We start from the raw sequence: 22500 nt of genomic DNA on the forward strand, positions 1-22500 counted from the left end.
GGACTCGCTATCCCTTCCTGATTAGTTGTTTTTTGCTTGCGCATCACTGGAAGGAGCAAAGAAGAGGACATGTGTAATTGTTGTTATGGATGCATTCATTTATTTATCTATTGATTTGGCTTTAATTAGTAACCCACCGTAGAGACAAGAGGGAGACAGAAACAACAAGGGAAGGAGAGGGAGGAGCGAAAGTCAGACAGGAGGTGCCTGCGTAGCCTTACTTTATTATTTGATTATTTCTATCTTACACCAAAAAATATGCGTTTACGTTTTATTATTCTGTCACGTTGTGGGTATGATTTCTTCAGCAGAACAGCAAGCTACTAACCAAATCTTAACGAGAACCAAAAAGAAGCAACTCTTGTGTTTCACGGACAGTTCTTCCTATTCCGAGGGTTCCCCGGCGGACAGAGATTGTCCACTTTTCGTGACAGTGCTACAGGAGAAATTCATCTTTCCTCAAACTAAACCAAAGTAAACCCTACCGAGGAGGACTGACAAGGGACAGAGAGTCACTGCCATCTTTACGCACAGCTGTCTGGACAATAAATGGAGTCTAATTGTGTCTGCCTTACGTCCAATGGAGAGCATCCGAAGACGCGCACCAACCGCACTACATCCACATGAGCTGAAACAGATTCCATCCACCTCAGCCTGCGTTCACCTGTATGGATAACCGCTGGTAGCTTTACATTTTCTCCCAAAGCTGAACAGTCGTCTCCGCGCGTCCCGCACATTGTTGTGTGAACGTGTGTGTGTTTGTGTGTGTGTGTGTGTGTGTATGTGCGCGCGCGCGCGTGTGTGTCGGAGGAGTTGAGGAAACAAGTCTGAGGATTATAACATCCAGCTGTATCCCAGAGCCAGAAAAAAAATCTGACACCAAAACATGTAAATTCACCAATACAGAGGATCGATTCTCACAAGAATAAAACGAAATCCTGATATTCTATTTCCCCAACCCGTCCAAACCTTTCTTTCTTGTTTTTTTTTTTTTTTATAAACTGGTGTCCACAAACCTGGAAACGCATCCCAAGAAAAGCCAAAGAACGACGGAAGGACATCGGACGAGAAAAGAAGAAAAGTGAGACTAGAATAGAAAAAAAATTAACGACCCCCAGGTCGACAGAGGACCATGTTTGTCCCCCTGCCGGTCCCCTTCGTCTTTCAGAGATCAGCGTCCGACTTCAGCGCCTGGAGACTCAAGTCCTCGCTGGCTCCGCGGTCCAGCCCCGGTAAGACGCCTTCCGACCGGTGTTTCTGCATCACAGTGCACCTAAGCAAAATAATAATAATAATAATAATAATAATAATAATAATAATAATAATAATAATACAACCAGTTCATATCTTTAATTTAGTTATAATTATGAAGATAATTCAAAGTGTTCTTACATGGATTTAATCACAGATTTAAGCAAAGGGAAGATAATTCAAAATGTTCTTACATGGATTTAAGCAAAGGTCCAGTAAACTTTTATGGGTAAAATGTGATAAATTGTAAGGTGTGCGTAGTTAAAATTCTTAATCTATTTTACTTAATACACAACATGCAACTCATATACAGTTCTCCTGATATTAAAAATATTTTAGAGATGCATTTTAAACTTAAAACCTTCTTTTCTCTAAAAACAAATCAACTGCTTGTTTAGATGGCTACGCTGTAAAATTATCTTTTACTAATACACTTCTGGTGATTTTTCTCATCCTGCAACCAAAGTTATATATTTTAAAAAATAGCCATAAAATGAGTATCTTCCTCCTTAAACTCTTTCTGTCCTCCCGCCTCTAAATACAAAGGATCTTAATTCATCATTAACAAGGCAGAAAGTTTAATTAAAAATACTTACATGCATATAAATCCAAAATGTAAAACAACCCCAAAAAGGGTGCATGAATATCTGGCTCATTAGCATCCATCACAAATGTCACAGATGCGCTACACCCTGCTCATCTTTTCCTCTTTCATTCAGGGCAATCTATCCATCTCAGCCTCCATCCCTTCTGTCTCCTCTTGTCTCTGCTCTCCTTCAGTCTTTCTCGGTCAGACTACAGGGGAATATTCATGGTCATCTATCGATCACAACATATTGATCTCTTACAGGGGCCATATTGGGAAAACAGGTGTACAGTCAAGTTGACTGAGGGAGAAAGTTGGGTTTCAGTTGAGATAATGTTGGGGAAAAACAGTGACATTCTGCAAATGAAGGAAATAAAATAATGCTCTCATAAAGACTGTGTATTTGTCACTAAAGCCTGGATATACTTTATACCTTCCTTCTACTCCAGTTTGAAGTATGATGTTCCCAGAATCAGGCTACGACTGAGGGGACTTGCAATGAGTTTGTCAATCAATAGCATGTCTATTATCGCCTTATCACACTTTTATGCTCTGCTTTAGTATAATATGATTGCTATAATATTGCTTTAGTGACTTGTAGTCTGATCAATATCTGCTCAGGTACTTTTCCCATCTACATTATCCTATACTCCAGAAAGGCTCTATCATTCATCAGTGATGTTTGCTCACAACCATTTTCTTTAGAATTCAGGACACCCCAAAAAAAAGCTGTTGAATTTGTGAAATGTTGGCTTGAACCAGGTGTGTGGGGAAAGAAAAGATTTCAAATAAAGCTTATTTTTCATTTGGTTAGATTTTGTCTTGTTGCACATGCTGGAGGTCAGAGTTCAACTGACGTGCCTTAGGTTTTTTTTTTTCCACCTGTGAGTGCTTTATAAAACTAAAGATTGTGTGTTGTTGTTCACAGTCTCATCGTAAATTAAGTGCCGTGAAGTGTGTCTACATGTTTAGTTTCTGGGGGGGGGGGGGGTTGACGGTACCAGTGGCTTCGTTTTCGCCCTTTCCCTGCCGCCTTGGTTCAGGCGGAAATTTCAAATGACAGATGGGGGTAGGTGTGTACGGTGAGGCGTGTGGAGGTAATTCAGGCTATCACCTTAAGTAGGTGTCAGGAGGAGAAAAACGGTGGAGGTTTTAATGAGAGCCGCTCGTGGCGCATTTGACAGGCAACATATAACCAGTGGCTTCTGTTTAGGGGGTGGGGTTCAATTTTGCGGTGGTCTTTTAAGAAATTAAAGTAAAAGGTGAGGGTAGGAGATGAAATGTTGGAGGCAGAGTCCACCGGAATGAATGGATGATTGAATGAATAACACAATAAGCAAGTGCATAAATGAATAGTAAATGAATTAAAGTGTGTGTTATTTAATTAACAGCTGGATGAATGGTTGAATTCAATGAAAAGAAAAGTCTGATGGAAACAGAGACTGAAAGAATGAATGAAAACTGTTTCATGATTTGACAAATGAGTGGAGAGCTGAGAAAATAAAAGCGGGTGTGAGTTTGTACATCTCTCTCGTGTTCCCCCTTGGTGAGTCAAAGTGACTGTTGGCTACTTTTTTTTATTTAAACATGTTTGTGTGATAAGCAGGCAATACACATGAGAGAAATAAACTTGGAAGGAGAGCAAAGGCCAATACTTGTCCCTTATTTCCCCTTCAGCTTTTTTCTTCTGTCTGCTCTGTCTTTTATCCTTAATCTCTGGAGAGAAAGAAACTCAGAATCCTCTGTTTCTCATTCTCTCTCATTTCTGTGAAGTATTCACTTGACACGAAAGCCTTTTCAGTAAAATGCAAACTCTGTTTCTCTCCCTGTCATTCCCTGCGGACAGGGAGGTTGTTGAATTGGATTTTCATGGTGTGGTTTGGCTTGGCCACATAAGCCACTTTAGCTAAGTCTGTTACCCAAAGTTCTGTGTCTCCCTGATCTGCCCCTTTGACCAAGGTGTGCACGTGTATACAAAAATGTCTGTACAATTGCCTGCAGTGTGTGTACATATTAACGTGTGTTTGCGTTAGTGTGAGCAAAGACAGGGTGTCAAAACTCTAAGATGAGGTGATGGAGGTTCAGAGAAAGAGATAGAGAGAGGTCCTAAACAGCAGACGCCAGCAGACTGCGGTTTTACGCCAGGTTTGAAGTGAAGGCTTATGGGTTTTTAGTGGGAGCAACAGTTTAACACTAGTGGTGAGACCGCTGGCCTCAGCTCCACTGGGCTCAACACACACCACCACAATGGAAGCCTTTTAAAGCAGTCTCTGGGATACAAGACAGCATCTCTAACATTGTTTTAGTTTAAGTAACCAGTGAAATATTGTTTTAAATGAACCGTTTGTATAAAAACAATAATAGTCTGTCTCCTTTCACCAGGTTGATTAGATAGATCTGTTCATTTAAGATTTAGCACCAAAGCTGGTTTAGAAACATTATTCTTATGTATGGAAACATATACAAATACTGAATCTTAATGACATATTACCATAAAATGACATTGATTCATGCTTATTCATTTTTAACCTTGACTGGCACCTCGTCCAGAGTTTGCCCCGCCTCACGCCCTACGCCAGTAGGTTTAGGCTCCAGCTCCTTGTGACCCGCGCAAGCGGATGCATTGGGTAGGAAAATGATTGAATGAGATTATTAATCCACCAGACATCGCAGCCATAAAAACCACAGCAGTTAGTGAATCCTTCAGCTCATTAAATATGCAGGAGAAATCTTCAGGTTTGACAACACGGTTGTGAATGTGAAGTGAAGGAACTTCCTGGATCTTTTTTTATATCTTACTTTAAAGCACATTGCTGCATTGATGTTTCTAGGAATTTTAGTGATGTATTGGTGAACCAGATGTAGCCGCTGTACCCCCAGATGGCTGAAACGACAATCTGAGGATTTCACTTCTCTTTGTTTGACTGCGTGGGGATGACAAATGATCCCTGACATTCCACTTACATAGAAACCACATCCTTTGTCCAAAACAGTCTCTTCCTCCACAAATTCTTGTTTACCCATCATTAATACAAGCCTTATATAATCGTACCAACCAGGCATTTGCCTGAATAACTCAGAAATCATCTTTTCAGTGCAGCTCAGCCCAACAGTCTATTCTGCCGTGTGGCGTTTAGGGACATGCAGTGTGGAGAGGGACCTGTAGTTACCTCTGCTCTGTCCCTGCTCTGCACCACAACAAAGGAAATCTAAATGCTCTTTTATTTTATGTACACTGCTGTAAAATCCTCCAGGGCCACTGTGGACCACATAAAAGTGAGCACTGTCAGACTCTCAAAGAGAAGGCACCTGTCTGGATGGAGAGGGATGGTTTGTTTGTGCTGGCTACTCTGAAAGGCCTTTCTAGCTGGAGTTTGTCAGCACCGTGGGCAATTTGTAGTATGGTCCAACCTGTTCTCTGGCTCTGCAGTGTGGTGGGAGGATGAAAAGCCATGATGATACTCAATTAAATACAAAGGGCTTTGTAAAAATAGTTTATACAAGCATTATTTGAAGAACCCCTGGAAATGCTTAGATGCAAATTACCAGGACAATAAGAAGATGCTTTAAAATGGTGTGGCAGCCGTTTGTCCTTTTCTGTTCTACTGTCTTGTTGAAGACCAGTTCAGAGCCCTTATGGCAGAGTGTGAAGCACAAACCTCTTGTCCACAGACATGCAGTGTGTGTGTATCTGTGTGTGAGATACACACATACTGATACACACAGATGCACACACAGACAGACACACAAATACACACACAGACAGTGTTCCATGCTGCTTGATAACAACCTCCTCTCCCACCCAGGATCTTTCACCTCGCGTTGTGTAGGAGGGGATTGTGTTGTCTGGGCCAAGCCAAACTGGGTCTGAGCCAAGGCCCTGCCTGGATTAATTGGCTGTGTGTCTGTTTGTGTGTGTGTGTGAGTGTGTGTGTGTGTGTGTGTGTGTGTGTGTGTGTGTGTGTGTGTGTGTGTGTGTGTGTGTGTGTGTGTGTGTGTGTGTGTGTATGTGTGTGTGTGTGTATACATGAGCTAGTGTGTGGAGGAGTGTGACAGTGCGCATGCAAACTCACCAAGTTTGCATTCACCTTTTCAAGTTGAGAATAGTTCACATGATCTGCATGGAAGGGAAATTGTTTTAGTTTTCTAATGTTGTGAATAAATCAGTATGACACGAGTTCCTGAGGGACTTTCATTCAGGAGTGGTTAGTTGGGTTAGTTATGGTTAATGACATTTATAGTGGGATGATGGTAGCCATGTGTTTTTGGTGGTGTTGCTTATTAGCCAGGTTTTGGCTACAGCTGGTGTTTCACTAGGCAGTAACAGTCATGTAGGCAACAATGACAGCTTATTACATTCCATAACAAATAGAACAGAATCTGATTGAAGTACTGCATAAATAATTTTGATTTTATGCCATTAGATTTTGTAATGCCTAAATCAGGCTGTGCAGATGTTCTATTGTATTTCTATAGGTCTGTTGTTTGTACAGTGCTGATGTGTAGGTCAGAAATTAATTCAAATCCTCTCCATCACCTGCCAGATTGATGTATTTAATCACTGAAATCGACAAAAACTTTCCTCCACGGCTTTCCAGGTATACTGTACACCAAAACACCTGTAGTTGTTTTCTCCCACCTTGTTGTGTTGTCCTGCTCCTGTTTCATCTTCCTCATTAGCAGCATTCGTGTTTGTGTGTCGATAATATGTGCAGAATTTGTACAGGAAGTTTTTATTTGTGTCTGTGCATAAGTGCAACATCGCCAGTGTGTGTGCAGTTCATAAGATTGAAAGTGTATGTGAATGAGAGAGCAAATTTGTGTTGTGTGTGTGTGTGTGTAAATGTGTATGTGTGGGGCTAGTCCTCTGTGTGAGCAGGCAGACAGGTAGATGATTCAATAATTGCACATTGAGGTCAGTTATCGATCCATTTGGCATGTGTGGTTTATCTACAAACCACAAGCAACTCACAGCCGCCCATTGTGTGAGTGGATTTAACCTTCCACCACTATTGATTGGCTAGCATTGACCATTCTCCCACCATCCCATTTGTGTGTGTGTTTGTGTGAAATGTTGACGTGTTTGCATGAAAAGTTGCGGTTCACGTGTGTGTGTGTGTGTGTGTGTGTGTATGTTTTGTGTGCGTGTGTGTGTGCGCCATGGATCTGTAGGAATTTCAGGAAGTGTGTGCATGTCAGGACAGCTGTTTCTGCGTGTGTGTGTGTGTGTGTGTGTGTGTGTGTGTGTGTGTGTGTGTGTGCACGTGTGTGGGTCAGGTTTTCAAAGGGGCAGCATTATTGGTGAGTCCTGGTGCTAACGTGATTGCGAATGACAAAGCGTCCAGGCGGGTTTGTTAGCTCCATAATGGGGAATCAATAGACACAACACAGATGTCAATACAACATGCTTTATTGCGTTAAGCTGCCTCACCCCCACCCAAGGCTTCTACACTCCCACAAAACACAAACACACACACTCCCACAAAACACAAACACACACACACACACACACACACACACACACACACACACACACACACACACACACACACACACACACACACACACACACACACACACACACACACACACACACACACACACACACACACTCTTCTATCAGTGCATTTACATACTGCACACATTAATGCATGTGGACTGATTTTCCTGCCTGTCCCTGTTGCCACCATCACACCTGTGTAAATACTTCGTGGTCAGCTGCATTATCTTTATATTAATGGTGTTTGTTAAATAATAAATATTAATTGAGTTTTTACAATGTTAAAATACTACAGTGCGCCCTCATTCTTTGCGGTTAGTGCATTCCAGGAACCACATACGATTAATGAATTCCACGATAGAGCTACAAACTAATATCTTATTATGTATGGTGACTTAAACGTTTATGATCCTCCCCATACTGATATTAAACCACCTTCTATCTGTATTACTTTTTCCCACACTCTTATAGACTGTTTAAAACACTTTTGTGCCTCACGTAAGTCCGAGAGTCACAGAACTGAGCGCACTTCTGGATGCCGTCAGCCAATAGAATGTGTGTACGGTATCACGTGACTTCCTACCAAAAATAAACGATGAGGTGAACTCGCAAGCTGTGATGCGCGAATGCGCGAGGGCGCACTATAGTATTTTATTTACCTGTACAGGTAGTCGTCGACTTACGACCTATGCAACTTACGACCGACCGACTTTACGACCACAATGTCCGGGTAAAGCGGGCATTCCCTCCAGCCACAGTACTCACGCTCTGAGACTCCCGCGCTCTCTTCAGTCCCCACGGCGCACACACACTGTTCAGTCACACCGTGAGATCAATAGCCCAGCCCACTACTGATGGGCTGGGCTGCTTAGGAGGCTGTGACAGAGAAATGTATGAATGGCGTATGTGAAAACTGTCAAGCGTTACGTGAACTCTTCTGCTGGATTTGAAAGTGACGAAGAACTTGATCAGATTCGGGAGAAAATAGTGAATCTGGCAAAAAACCTCTCCTTGGAGAACTTACGAAAGATCACGCTGTATGAGGAACTGATCGCGCTGGAAGAAGAAAGAGTGGAAGAAGAAGAGAGAAGAGAAGCAGAGAAAGAAGAGGAGGAAACAGAAAAAATGTTCACCACCAGAAGGCTTGTCAGAAGGCTTTTCCCAGTTAAATAAACTCCGTGCACACTTTGAAGAAATGGACATAGAACATAGAAACATTTGCAAGGATTGAACGGATGGCAAACGACGCTTTCCGTCCATATCGTGAAATTTATGAGGAGAAAAAGAAATGAACAATTCAGACAAAGCTCACAATGATTATGAAAAGATCGTCTCCCGCTCCCACCAACCCACACGCTGCCCCAACTGACGATCCGGACGACCCACAGCCAAGAACCAGTGCTGCTGGATTGAATTTTTACTTAAGAGTCGATTTACGACCAAGTCGAGTTACGATCGATCTGTCGGGCCCAATCGCGGTCATAAGTCGACGACTACCTGTATTTTTTTTTTGAGGAGTTAGAATTTATGAAGCTGGTTATGGACATTAGAGTTTGTATGTTTTTAGCTGGGAAGAATAAATATAAGATCTGATGTAAACAGAGCCACTTGTTTAAAAATTGTTTTTGGATCAAATATATATTCTGAACTTTTAAACTTTAAGTAAGAGAACCAGTTGGAATATTTCAGTAATTAGGCTGCTGATGTAAAAATAAAAAACTTACACAAGAACAAGACAATCTTTTACACACCTTCATCTGCGCACACATGTGCTGTGTGTTTCCTTTAAACCTGTATGCTGCTCTGAACACACACACACATGCCCTTGCAGGCACTTTGTTTTGTCTCCTGTGTATGATCAAAGTCATTTTAAACCGTGGAATTTTCCTTCTGTGCAAACACAAAATTACACTCCCCCCCTCCATATAGCCAAATATTGTCACCTGAACGCTGCTTCCCCTCTGCTGCTTGTCAGTCCATCCAGCCAGCTCAAACTGTCATTGTTACCGTGGAAACATTCATAGGCCATTAAACACACATATAGAAGAAAAGAAGCCTAGGTAAACGCTGTCCTCCACATGAGGATGGACAGACATACATTCACCCTTCATTGGACAGTCGTCTCCATCTTTTGATGCTGATGGTCACAACAACCATTAGCGACTCAATTGGTTGTACTCATGCTATATTAGACTGCCCAGCGTTTCTTTGCTCTCTTTGAGTTTGTAATCGCCAATCATATGTGAGTGTGTGTGGGAGTGTGTTTTTGTGGCTATTTGTGAGAACATTTCAGGTATGCCTGTGTCTATAAAAATTTCTTGTGTTGGTGGGGGTGTGCATGCATATGTGTGGGAGTAAAAATTGGCGTTACCCTGATGGCTCGTCTGAGTCCTTGTGTGTTTATGTGTGTATATAAAGGCCAGTGACTATTTTACACCCTCTCTCAATAATGAATCCAGTTGCAGCAGGGGACCTTTTTTGGCTTTAACACCAATGTGCCCTCCCCCCAATCGAATACACTCAGCGTGTGCTCCCTGTATGTCGAACAAGGTGTCCATTGATAAGCTTTGTCCTCGCTGATGTAAATCCTGTAAACAACCTTGTGCTTATTTATTCATCTCATGGCTCACATCTCTTCACACGCCTCTCCATCTCTCCTTCAGCTCTCATCACTATAATTCCCCTTCTGAATAGAAAGAAAGGAGGAAGCAATAGAGGTCTGAGGGCTGATCTGAGGTCAGGGCTGCTGCTCAACAGACAAATCAGAGGTGTATGTTTGTGTGTGAACATGTTCGCGTTTAAAACATATTAATGTTCATTTTTGAATAATTTCATCAGCACCTGTTTTCTTTTGTTCGGTTTGTTTTTTTAATTTTTTTATTTTTGGTGTGGGGGGGTTGCTTATCTTCATGAAACCTGCAGATGTGTGTGTTCACTATGTAAAGCTGTCAAATCAGTGACATCACTCCTTTAACAGTTTCCATAATCACATTTTTTTTCTATACCCTCATTATCATGTTAGCTTTATTGTTATGACTAAAAATAAATAACCATCTTAATCTGTTAAACTAGATCCACATCATGACAAGAATGTGACCTTTCTGTCCCTAAACGTCCATTGAAATTTAACCGCTAAATGATTGCTGTTTTTATCCTGCGTCTACCTGACCGGTGAGGGATTATATAGTTCAGCAAAAATTACATCATTAAAAATTACATTATGAAGTTATGAACTATTTAATTTTGTTGTGAATAATTTGCCATCACTTTTCTAGTGGTGAGATAATTCACAGCACTGTACTATTTACCATAATGAATAAAAAAAACCGAGAGAGTGTTTTTCAAATGCTAAAAAATCACGTTTTATTTTATTGCTGATTGTGGGCATAGAGAAGGTCATTCCGTAGTTTGGTGTAAATATGTGATTATGGGTTAGCTCTGTCACTGCCTGCTGCTGCTGGTGTGTAATTCATAAGTGCTTGTCCTTTGTGGAAAGCAGAAGGCAGTGATCTTGTTCTCCCGCTCGCAGGAATGGAGAGAACAGGGCTCAGGGAAGTCTCCTGTCCTCCTTCACAGGTCTCCAACATAATGACAGTGTGATTTCACACACAACCTGTCTGTACAAGTGTGACTTAGTTTTAGTCCACACGATGACGGATTTTTTTGAAAAATCAACTTTTAAAAAACGCATCGAAAACGATTAGCGTCCACACGACGGTGTTCTCAAAAAAATCTCCGTCCACACGTAAACGCACCAGTGCGTTTTCGAAGACGGCTATAAGCATGCCAAACCATGTGGTGGCAGTATTGAGTCAAATTTTATCCAATAGGAATCCTCCGTGTTTTGTTGTCACAACACACGGGCCCATAAATATGACGTCACAGAGGTTTTCGTCGCAGGCAAGACGTCAGCGTTTTTAAAAAGTTGCGGATACACCATCCCACACAACAACGCAGACCCAGCGTTTTAAAAAAAAATCTACCTAGGCCAGCGTTTTTGAAAAGTTGCGTTTTCGTTCCGGATATCTGCGTTGTCGTTTAGACGGAAGGCATAAACGCAACAAAAAAGTTGCGTTTTAAAAAAGTTCCGGCATCGTGTGGACGGTGCCTAAGCTCGTCTTGATGTACCCTTGTCACCTCAAAGCTTTAGAACTTTTTTTTGGTAAAGATTAGAATGACAGGCTAAACAGGGCAATGTATGTTTGTGTTGAGTGCACTTTGGTTTGTGAGTGTTTGCATGTAATGTAATCTCCACATTTACTTCACCGCAGGGATGTCCTCTGTTTACCAACCTACTGTAGTTCATATTGGATAAAGCAAGCGCAGAGAATCAACGCGTGTTCTTTGTGCTTCTCTTTTGCATATCTTCAAGTTTCTGTGTGTGTGTGTGTGTGTGTGTGTGTGTGTGTGTGTGTGTGTGTGTGTGTGTGTGTGTGTGTATGTGTGTGTGTTCCTAAGCATTTTGAACCCCTGTTGCCAACAATGTGCTCCTTCCTGCTGCTGATACATTTAGCTAATAAAGTCGGATGGCACAAGTGGGGTTAGTTAGATTGGATTCCACCTCTTTTGTCTCCTTTCTCCACCCATACATCCTCTTGGCTGGTGGTCACCGTCATTTTGGGGGGAAGAGGGGAGATTTAGAACCCCCAATTTGATTTAGCAGACAAGAGTTATGGTAATGAAAGTAGGGGAAAGAGAAAATGGCATGGGGGGGGGGGTTAGGACGGATAGGCAGGAGGAATGGGGGTTCCCCATTCACTCAGAACACACATCCTTCCTCCTACAGACCCCCCCCCCCACTTCTCTCTTGTCTATTGAGGGACCAGCGGGGACTGTGAAGGGTTCTCACTGAAAACCGGGGGGTTTGCATGGAGACAGAGAGTAAAGTGACAACAATAGAGGATAGAGGGGGGGTGGGGGTTGGGTGGGAGTGGACAGGCGCTGGGTTCAGCCCTTTTTAATAAATCTGAGTGCTCTAGTTAGAGTTTCAATCTGCTGAACTCAACAACCACATAACACACACACACACACACACACACACACACACACACACACACACACACACACACACACACACACACGCACACTTTCAGACTCATTTTCAACATACGCTGCAGCCTGACAACAAGTTCAAGGGCTTTTAGGAAGTGTTTTTAGGAGCTGTTTCCATTAGTTTAGTTTAGGTCTAGCGACCTGCTGAGCTCAAGTTGAGCCCACTGAAGACCTGAGCATCAGGACGTAGAGGAAAATCCATTTTCTAAATGTTAGTTAACTTGATGTTGATGGAACATGAAAGCAGAACTCAACTGTGAGGGCTCTTCGGCACTCAGACTATAGACCACATGTGTCAGGGTAATCTTGTACTTCATGTTCAAAAAAAGGAACACATGTGAACTTTTAAAAAAAAAATATATAGTGGGTTTTTTATTTTTGGTGGAATTTCTGTGAACTCACCAGAATAAGTGGCATTAGTTGCCTTTCCTACTGTTTGACAGTAGGAACATGGCACAGTTAATACTGTGGCACCAATGAGCTAAAAGAGGCGCGCCACTGCTGGAGGCGTTAACCAGCAACAGTTCACACATAGGAACATTTATTTTTCAAAGAATGCAGTTAAATAGAAATGCCGACATCAAGTTATCTTATCTACCATGCATGTTTCTTGTTGTATTTCAGTAGCTTATGGACACTAGTGGGTTGTTTGAAACATTATCCACTGGAACTGAGCCTGAATGGAATCAACAGGCAGACAGGATTAATCTAGTATAGTTAAACTGTTGAGGTGTTTTCTAAACTAAATCAAACTAATTTGTTCGCAGCAACATATGTGGGTCAATCCTGGCTAAAGAGAACTTCTACTATGTCTCATGACTGCCATGCAACACATGTGGCCACGAACTAGAAAATATTATTTTCTATATTACTTCTCACATCTTCACACACCCTGCTGTCACACACTGCAGAGAGTGGCTGCAGTGTGAGAGAGTGAAATAATGTCCACGTTTAGCAGGCGTAAGTGAGACCTATGAAAGCCTGTCCTTACCACCATCTGAGTGGACAGTGTGTACAACATCTAATAGCAAACCAGCTGCAGCATTTCGTCAACGTGAACGCTAAAGAAAGCAACACTACAAACCAGCTTCATGCTACGTAGTTTATATTCTGCATCCATTCTGTTGTTTGATGTCGTAATTTTCTTCTTCGTCACAGAAAACTGGTTCGATACAGATGACATGATGTCTCCAGCTGTCACAGCGGATTCTAATAACAGTAAACATTTCACCTGTCTGAAACATTATCCAGTAACCACTGGCTTTTTGTCTCCACCTGTCAGATGGAAAGGGAAAAGGCCTCTTTGTAGGAGCTTGACAGTATGTTATCAAAGTCACATGACATGGTTGGTTCAAGTCCCATAGGACTGGAAATACTGTTACTGTTATTATCAACACTGCTATCATAAAACGGACACGTCAACCCACGAGTACAGACTCATTCCCTGCATGAACAAATCACATCAAAATTACACGACTTCATCATCATACTGTATTATTACAGATGGACTAGAGGTTGTTTTCATGCTTTCGTGCAATTAATTTTTAGACGACACTACCTCACTCCTTTTATATATATTATACAGTAAATTTGCTAACTAAACCATCACCGTTAGAACCTTTGTGATATCTTTTGATGCCATTTGTTATTTTTGGTATTTGTTGCATTTCATTAGGAACACTTTATTTCAGCCAAAGTTTCCTGAGTGTGTTTTTGTGTTGGCGATGATGTAGGCCTGTCGTCCACAGCTGAGGCCTGCAGCTTTACATTCTTCAAACCTCTACCTTTTCAAATCTAAACAACACACATGCAAGACCCACATTTTAAAGCTAACTCTAATAACTGGTGACAGTATACGCCTCCTGACACTAAAACCACAAAAATTCTTGCCTCTGTACGGCTGAGTGACATAGAAACATCAGCTGACACACGGTTTAAAACACTATTAACATGTCATTGTAGATAATACATATCTCACACTTCTGAGGTGCACCTGAAATAACTCCCATGTACTAAAACACGTAGCAGCTGCTCATTGAGATGCTGTGTAGCCATTACTGAAGACTTACATTCCAAACCCTACACATACATACTGTATATCTTCAAATATAAATCAAAAGAGACATGGTTTGGCTTTTGGGTTAGCAAGGTTACCGAGCAACCAAAAGGTTACTGGTTCAATGAGACATGCTTAAATTATGTTGGATCTGCTAAATGCAAAACCAGTATGATACCGTCTGCCATTTAAAAATAAACATCCATCCATCCATCCATTCTCTTCAGCTTATCCGGGGTCGGGTCGCGGGGGCAGCAGCTTAAGCAGGGAAGCCCAGACTTCCCTCTCCCTAGCCACTTCGTCCAGCTCCTCCGGGAGAATCCCAAGGCGTTCCCATGCCAGCCGGGAGACATAGTCTCTCCAGCGTGTCCTGGGTTGTCCCCGGGGCCTCCTCCCGGTAGGACGTGCCTGGAACACCTCACCAGGGAGGCGTCCAGGAGGCATCCTGACCAGATGCCCGAGCCACCTCATCTGGCTCCTCTCGATGCGGAGGAGCAGCGGCTCGACTCTGAGTCCCTCCCGGATGACTGAACTTCTCACCCTATCTCTAAGGGAGAGCCCGGACACCCTGCAGAGGAAACTCATTTCGGCCGCTTGTATCCGGGATCTCGTTCTTTCGGTCTCGACCCATAGCTCGTGACCATAGGTGAGGGCAGGAACGTAGATCGACCGGTAAATCGAGAGCTTTGCCTTTCGGCTCAGCTCCTTCTTCACCACGACGGACCGATACAGAGTCCGCATCACTGCAGACGCTGCACCGATCCGCCTGTCGATCTCCTGTTCCATTGTACCCTCACTCGTGAACGAGACCCCAAGATACTTGAACTCCTCCATGTGGGGCAGGATCTCATCCCCAACCTGGAGAGGGCACTCCACCCTTTTCCGACTGAGGACCATGGTCTCAGATTTGGAGGTGCTGATTCTCATCCCAACCGCTTAACACTCGGCTGCGAACTGCTCCAGTGAGAGTTGGAGATCACGGCTTGATGAAGCCAACAGCACCACGTCATCTGCAAAAAGCAGAGACGCAATACTGAGGCCTCCAAACCGGACACCCTCAACGCCTTGGCTGCACCTAGAAATTCTGTCCATAAAAGTTATGAACAGAATTGGTGACAAAGGGCAGCCTTGGCGGAGTCCAACCCTCACTGGAAACGAATCCAACTTACTGCCGGCAATGCGGACCAAACTCTGACATTGGTCGTACAGGGACCAAACAGCCCTTATCAAGGAGTCCGGTACCCCATACTCCTGAAGCACCCCCCACAGAGCCCCCCGAGGAACACGGTCGAACGCCTTCTCCAAGTCCACAAAACACATGTAGACTGGTTGGGCGAACTCCCATGCCCCCTCAAGGACCCTGCGGAGGGTGTAGAGCTGGTCCACTGTTCCACGGCCAGGACAAAAACCACACTGCTCTTCCTGAATCCGAGATTCGACTTCCCGACGGACCCTCCTCTCCAGAACCCCTGAATAGACCTTGCCAGGGAGGCTGAGGAGTGTGATACCCCTGTAGTTGGAGCACACCCTCCTGTCCCCCTTCTTAAAAAGGGGGACCACTACCCCAGTCTGCCAATCCAGAGGTACTGCCCCCGATGTCCACGCGATGTTGCAGAGGCGTGTCAACCAGGACAGCCCCACAACATCCAGAGCCTTTAGGAACTCCGGGCGGATCTCATCCACCCCAGGGGCCCTGCCACCGAGGAGCTTTTTAACTACCTCGGTGACCTCAACCCCAGAGATAGGAGAGCCCGCCTCAGAGAACCCAGACTCTGCTTCCTCATGGGAAGGCGTGTCTGCGGGATTGAGGAGGTCTTCGAAGTATTCTCCCCACCGAGTCACAACGTCCCGAGATGAGGTCAGCAGTGCCCCATCCCCACTATATACAGTGTGGATGCTGCACTGCTTCCCCCCCTGAGACGCCTGATGGTGGACCAGAATTTCTTCGAAGCCGTCTTGAAGAGGCCTCAACGAACTCCTCCCACGCCCGGGTTTTTGCCTCAGCAACCACCAAAGAACAAAAATAATTATATCATTAAGCTTTTATGTTTGTTTTTTTATTGTGGTCAAAATAGGACTTATTTCACTCTCCCAGCTGGAGTTGGGTGCTGGTTTTGCAACTCCACCGTGATCTAAAGTAGTGTATACGACCTGTGAAGTTGAGATGCATCCCTGCTCAGATGCACAGGCGAGGCGAGATAGACCTACGAGCAGTTTTGAAGTCATAATCGTCTTCACACTCCATGACTCCAATCTCTCCCACATACTGTACAGTAGACACACATTTACTACATCAGATAAAGGGACAAAAACTCTTTTTTTCTTTACTTCTTTTTTTCTCTCCTCCCAGCTCTTCTGCTTATCACTGCCCCGCTCCTCTCGTTTTTATCCTGTTATTATACTGAGGTTTTTTTCTTCACACTAGACTCCTAGGCCCAGAAATGAAATTAATCTGTTGTACTACACCCCTCCCTCCTTCCTCCCTCCATCCTCCCTCCTCCTCTTCTTCCATCCTACTTTCCTTCCTCGTCCCACATCTCAATCTAAGTCTGTCTTTGCTCTGTTGGGAGGATTGGACTCGTCACCTTAACCTCTTCATATTGGATATGAATCTGTTAGCCTGCTGCCCTTCTCTCCAACACTCCCCATCTAAATCCACGGACTTTCTGAACACACAGGAAAGTGCGTGTACACAAAAACACACAAAGGCAATGTCACAGTTATTTACGCATGAGGATGTGCGTGCACACACACACAAACACACAAACACACACACACACACACATGCAGTGAGGTGAACATAAGCATGCACAGACACTGTTGTCACTCGCACTTCATTCCAGGTATCTAAACAAGTCTTAAGACAAACACACACACACGCACGCACGCACACACACACACACACACACACACACACACACACACACACACACACACACACACACACACATACACACACACACACGTTGACATGTATGACAAACGGGCCTCTGGCAGGTTTCTCCCAGTGCTTCAATCAAAGCCATTGATATGAATCTGGGCTATTTCTCCATACTGGTCTCAGCAGCAGCAGCAGCAGTAGCAGCAGCAGCAGCAGCAGCAATATACCAGCTGTACTTTTTAGCAGCTACACATCTTTCATCAGGGCTTGTGCCTGGAAAATAGCTGTTTACAGCCACCCCCACCCACTTTTATTCCTGCCACTTCTACATAGAGACAGGTGATATTGCTGCATTTTAACTTTGGCCTTGACTGAACCACCCTGCCTTATTAGTGGGGATATTGAATGAATGAGTGAGGCTCTATATTTCATATGAAAACGGGAGGCAGGGAGATGAGGGGAGGGGATGTAGAGAGGGAGAAATCGGGGATGAGGCAGAGAAATGTTGGGAGCGAGCGCGGTTTTCCTTAATGGTTCCCCCTAGGGGTTTCAGTGGCTGTGGAAGCTGGTGCAACCACATAGTCATAGCAGTGAAATGGGACAGGTGAATATCCTCTCCCTCCTTCTTTCTAAAGAGTAGTATGAATATGGTAAATCTGCTGTCCGCTTGGCGGCATGATTCTCCCCCAGAAAATGCCCCTGTGTGTGCGTCCCTCAGGGGTATAAGCTAAGGAGATTCTGCATTTTGGCCCAGCACTCACTCCCTTTCTGCTCTCTGGGGGTTTGAAAGGGCCCCAGCCTTCCCCAATCCCCTATCTATCTCAGCAGCGCAGCGGCAGCAGCGATAGCACACAACACGGCAGAGCAGCTTAAAAATGGTGGCTGGAGCTACATGGCTATCACTATCTAGATGTATGGCTTTGACACTCACACATGCACATGCAAAGCCTCGATCCATGTCAGTGTCTCGGTGACTAGTGTTCGCCTGAGGCGCTGAGGGATCACCAATGACCATCGTCTTGTTGCGTTACACACACACACACACACACGCACACACGCACACACACACACGCGCACACGCGCACACACACGCGCACACACACACGCACACACGCACACGCACACACGCACACACACACACACACACACACATACACACACACACACACACACACACACACACACACACACACACACACACACACACACACACACACACACACACACACACACACACACACACACACACACACACACAGAGGTGTTGTCTGCTACCAGTGCTGCAGCTCCTGTCTTGTCGAGGTCAGAGAACACAGTCACATGGCAGCTCACTCAGACAGACTGTCAGTCATCCATTACCACAGAAGACAAAACATTCAGTTTATTTGCACCTAGTTGGCCTCGACAGGAGACCTGGGAAATAGTGCCCCGGTCGACTCAGGGCAGTAATGGGACTCATGAGTGTCTCCTGAACATGAATATCACCTCTTTCACAAAGTACTGAATCTAAAATACATCATGTGATAATATTTGCATCTTAGGAGTGAAAAGGAGTTAGGCGACCTGTCAGTCACTACAAATTTTGACATCAAATGGTGTGATAAGCTACGATATGTCCCTTGAAACAAAGTAGTAAGCCGCAGCCTATGAGTTCCATGATGAAGCCGTAAAACTGAAGTCTAATTGCAAGAAGCCTAAAAGACGCCACAAGAATGAGAGTAGTACGGTCTTTAGATTAGAGAGAGGGATCGTTCTAAGATACTGAAAGCAACACATCATTGTTTTAGTGCATGGGCTGGGGGCTCATTGGATTGATTCCAGACAGAGGCTGGTGGTTTACCTGCTGCTTCAAAGGGAACATGACTGAAACGAATGAACAAAAATGGAACTGTGAGTGTGAATTACAGGTAATTAAAGTCTTTAAGTGATAGTACAGCTGAAGCTGTGTGACATGATATAGATAAGTGGTAAAGGACTGCAGACCAATATCTAACCCACAGCCACGAGGACTGAAGCCTCCACACAGGGTGTACTGTACCCACTGTGCCACTGTGTGTACCCCCAACTCAGAATGTTAGCCACAACTAGCTTCAGCTAATAATCTCCTGGTTACGAAGGCTTATATTGTTAAATTACCTATAAGTTGATTATAAGTATGTCAAACAAGCAAGTGTTCTGAAACATCTGGAGTTCAGCCTCCTCTGAGCAAACATACTGACCACTAAGTACAGTACTGTCTTTTCTCCAATTATATGTCAATAGATTGATAATGTGTATTGATTGGCGCCTGTTCCATGTATGTATTGAACAGGTTTCAGCAGGTTTAAGTTAAATAATGTTTTGTGGTTACGCTACTGTGACCACAAGAGTATCTTCACGTTTGCATAGGTGGTGTTAGCTGACTTTATTAGCAATAGAGTAAGGGGAACATTTGAGTTTTTACGATTTCAGTGACCACAGCTCACAAAGATAAAAAGTCATTGCTTCAAGATATCTCCATAAAATTGATATATATCATCTTTATCTTCAGTAGGTGATTAAGTTATTCCGGCGATATACATCTGATGTGTAAAACTTAATTACATGAGCTTGTAAAATTAAACATTTATTAGCGCAAGGATTCAGAGAGATAGGAATTCAGAATCATGCCTGAGGACCCATGCCTCATAAAAGGAATCAATAGCGTGACCTCTCTGCTGAGGGACCGTTTGTCTTATCAACTGACAAAAGCTGGCAGAAACAGTTTGGACGTGGGAGCACCGTTTACACAGTTTTTCAAGGCGGTACCGGTCTGACTTTATTCCACTCATACGTTCTACAAATGCAACAGAGTCTCAATGTCGTGTCCATCTGCTTAAGTTTAGTTATTGAAGTTAAAGAATAATGAAGATGATGTTTTTGGATTATGAGCTTCAAATAAAGTCAAGAACATCAGCAGAATGAATCCTCATCACAGCAGGAACTGGATAAATGTTGGAACCGACCATCAACCTGACAGAATGTCCACAGTCTTCACTTCATTGGGTTTGCTGGTTACATGTGTGTGTGCTTTCATAGTGTGTGTGTGTGTGTGTGTGTGTGTGTGTGTGTGTGTGTGTGTGTGTGTGTGTGTGTGTGTGTGTGTGTGTGTGTGACATATGTCTGTTAATTTCCCAGCCCCCTTCTCCACCTTCTTTCTTCTGGTAGAGGGTGGGGTCAAGGGGTGGGGGTGGGGGGTCAGGGGGGGCGCCGGGAGTCCGAGCGCCAAGCGCACTGTGTCATCCCAAACCCCCTCCTCATCTCCTTTGTCTGCTCCTCAGTAAGGGAGCGGTTGGTGCGGGACCCTGGGACATGGGGGTTGACCTTTACCCTTAACCCCCTAACCCCTTCCCCCCTCTGTTGCCCTGGCGATTTATATGCAAGTGACCCCTCACCCGCCCATTCTCTCCTTTCATCCGGCCAGGCTGTCGTGTCAAGTTCAAGTCCTTAGACAGGCTGCGCCATGCAGGGCCACACCAGGTCACAACAGACAACAGACCTGAGCTGGGGGAGCAGGGACTCATTGGGGGGGGGGTTGGTTGCTCATTTTTTATCGGGGGTCAGAGAGAAATGGTCAGAGTTTTTGCGGTGGGCTGGGGTAACACAAGGAGATTTATTTTTTAATTAAATGTAGTCAGATTGTGGCGTTTGGTTCCAGTATTTAAAATACACCAAGCTACAACTAAAGACATCTGTTTGGAATCCTGCAAATTTGTGAAGGCTGTGTTTTCACAATATATTTTATTATTTGTACATTTTTCAACGTGAGTCAGTGATGTTTGTGGATTTGAAGTTGCTTTCCTTTAAAGCAGTGCAACATTTTACCTTCAGAATTTGTTTTATCAAGAGGCTCAATTGTAACCTTCAGAGAGGGGTCTGCTTTGGGGAGGGGGAGGGGGGTTGGTGCAGCGTTCACGAGGTCAGGGTCAAGGTGGGTGGGGCCCGGGTTAGCTAGCCAGACGGACGCACAGACGGTGGACTTGACATTGAGTGGATGAGAGGATTAATTAGATAGGGAGGCGCCTTGTGTTGAAGCACATTGTCAGCGGTGAAAGCTGGAAAGAGTCGGTTTATTATGGGTTAGGCTTGTGTTGGTTTGAAGTGTGTGTGACTTTGGTTGTAAAGGTCCCAGACATTAATAATGTCTCATCCATTTTTCATTTGCGGTGAAAGCGGTGACTTCTTACGTACTATTAGTAAATACAATGTTACTGTCTTACCTTATTTTTCGCGAGACGACTTTTAAATTGCTTTTTTGGGACGGCACATCTTATATATTATCCTTTAACAAAAGAAGTGTATGTAAGAGCACAAACACACACTGTCCTTCAATTTGTATGTGTGGTGAATGAATACAATGAATGAACCATCTACTGATAATAGATATGCTTTCATTAAACTGAAAAATACCACTATTGTCACAGAGCAGTGCTGTTGCCTGCAGAGGACACTCACAGATGAATGAGGGCCCATTCAGAATGAAAGAAATAATAATAAGAAAATGTTTGCATTATGCACTCCACTTTCCACATATGCTAGGATTAAAAAAAGAAACGTAAGCCCCAACATGTTCTTTTTGTTTATTTGCTCCTTAGTTTTCCATTGCAAAGCTTCAAGGAACATTCCTTGAGGAGGTGCAGCGCCTGTTGGATTCCATGTGTACGTGAAGTGAGAAATCATTTTTTTCAAGCGCCTGGTATTTAACCCAGTGCTTGTGTTCGGGGCATTCATACTGGTAACAGGTTTATGCTCCTTCGGAAGGCATCCATTGACAGTTGATGGAGCTGGCCTGTAGGTTATACAGCAAATGGAGGATGACTCCTACCCTGCAAGAGCGCAGCTCAACTGGTAATGGTTCCTCTGAGATGCCTCCAGTCACCGACTGAACAGTATATTTTAGATTATATTGAACAGTGGGATCATTTTATTTGCAAATATTTGCAAAAGGGGCGGCAGTGGCTCAGTGGTAAAGCGGGCGGTAGAGCGGGTTGTCCTATGATTTAAGATCGGCGGTTCGATTCCCGCTCCCGCCCCCCCAAAAAATACCCAGAGGTGAGCTGACAGTGGGGGGTGTCAGCTCACCTCGGGAGCACTGCCGAGGCACCCTTGAGCAAGGTGCCGTCCCCTTTACAAACTGCTCATTTGAGGCGCACCAA

The 22500-nt window shown here is 44.0% G+C and overlaps 1 long non-coding RNA gene across 1 annotated transcript in view; it reads right to left on the reverse strand.

Annotated features, from left to right (window-relative positions):
* Positions 1–16578: 16578 nt before the first annotated feature.
* Positions 16579–22500, reverse strand: part of LOC137607493 (uncharacterized) — a 19165-nt gene continuing 13243 nt past the window's right edge. The window contains exons 4-5 of the long non-coding RNA XR_011037984.1: positions 21565–21626; positions 16579–16711 (exon numbers count right to left, since the gene is read on the reverse strand). This is a non-coding gene — a long non-coding RNA (uncharacterized lncRNA). The remainder of the gene's footprint in view (positions 16712–21564; positions 21627–22500) is intronic.

Source organism: Antennarius striatus, chromosome 14 (assembly GCF_040054535.1).
Source record: "Antennarius striatus isolate MH-2024 chromosome 14, ASM4005453v1, whole genome shotgun sequence".
Classification (NCBI taxonomy): Eukaryota; Metazoa; Chordata; class Actinopteri; order Lophiiformes; family Antennariidae; genus Antennarius; species Antennarius striatus.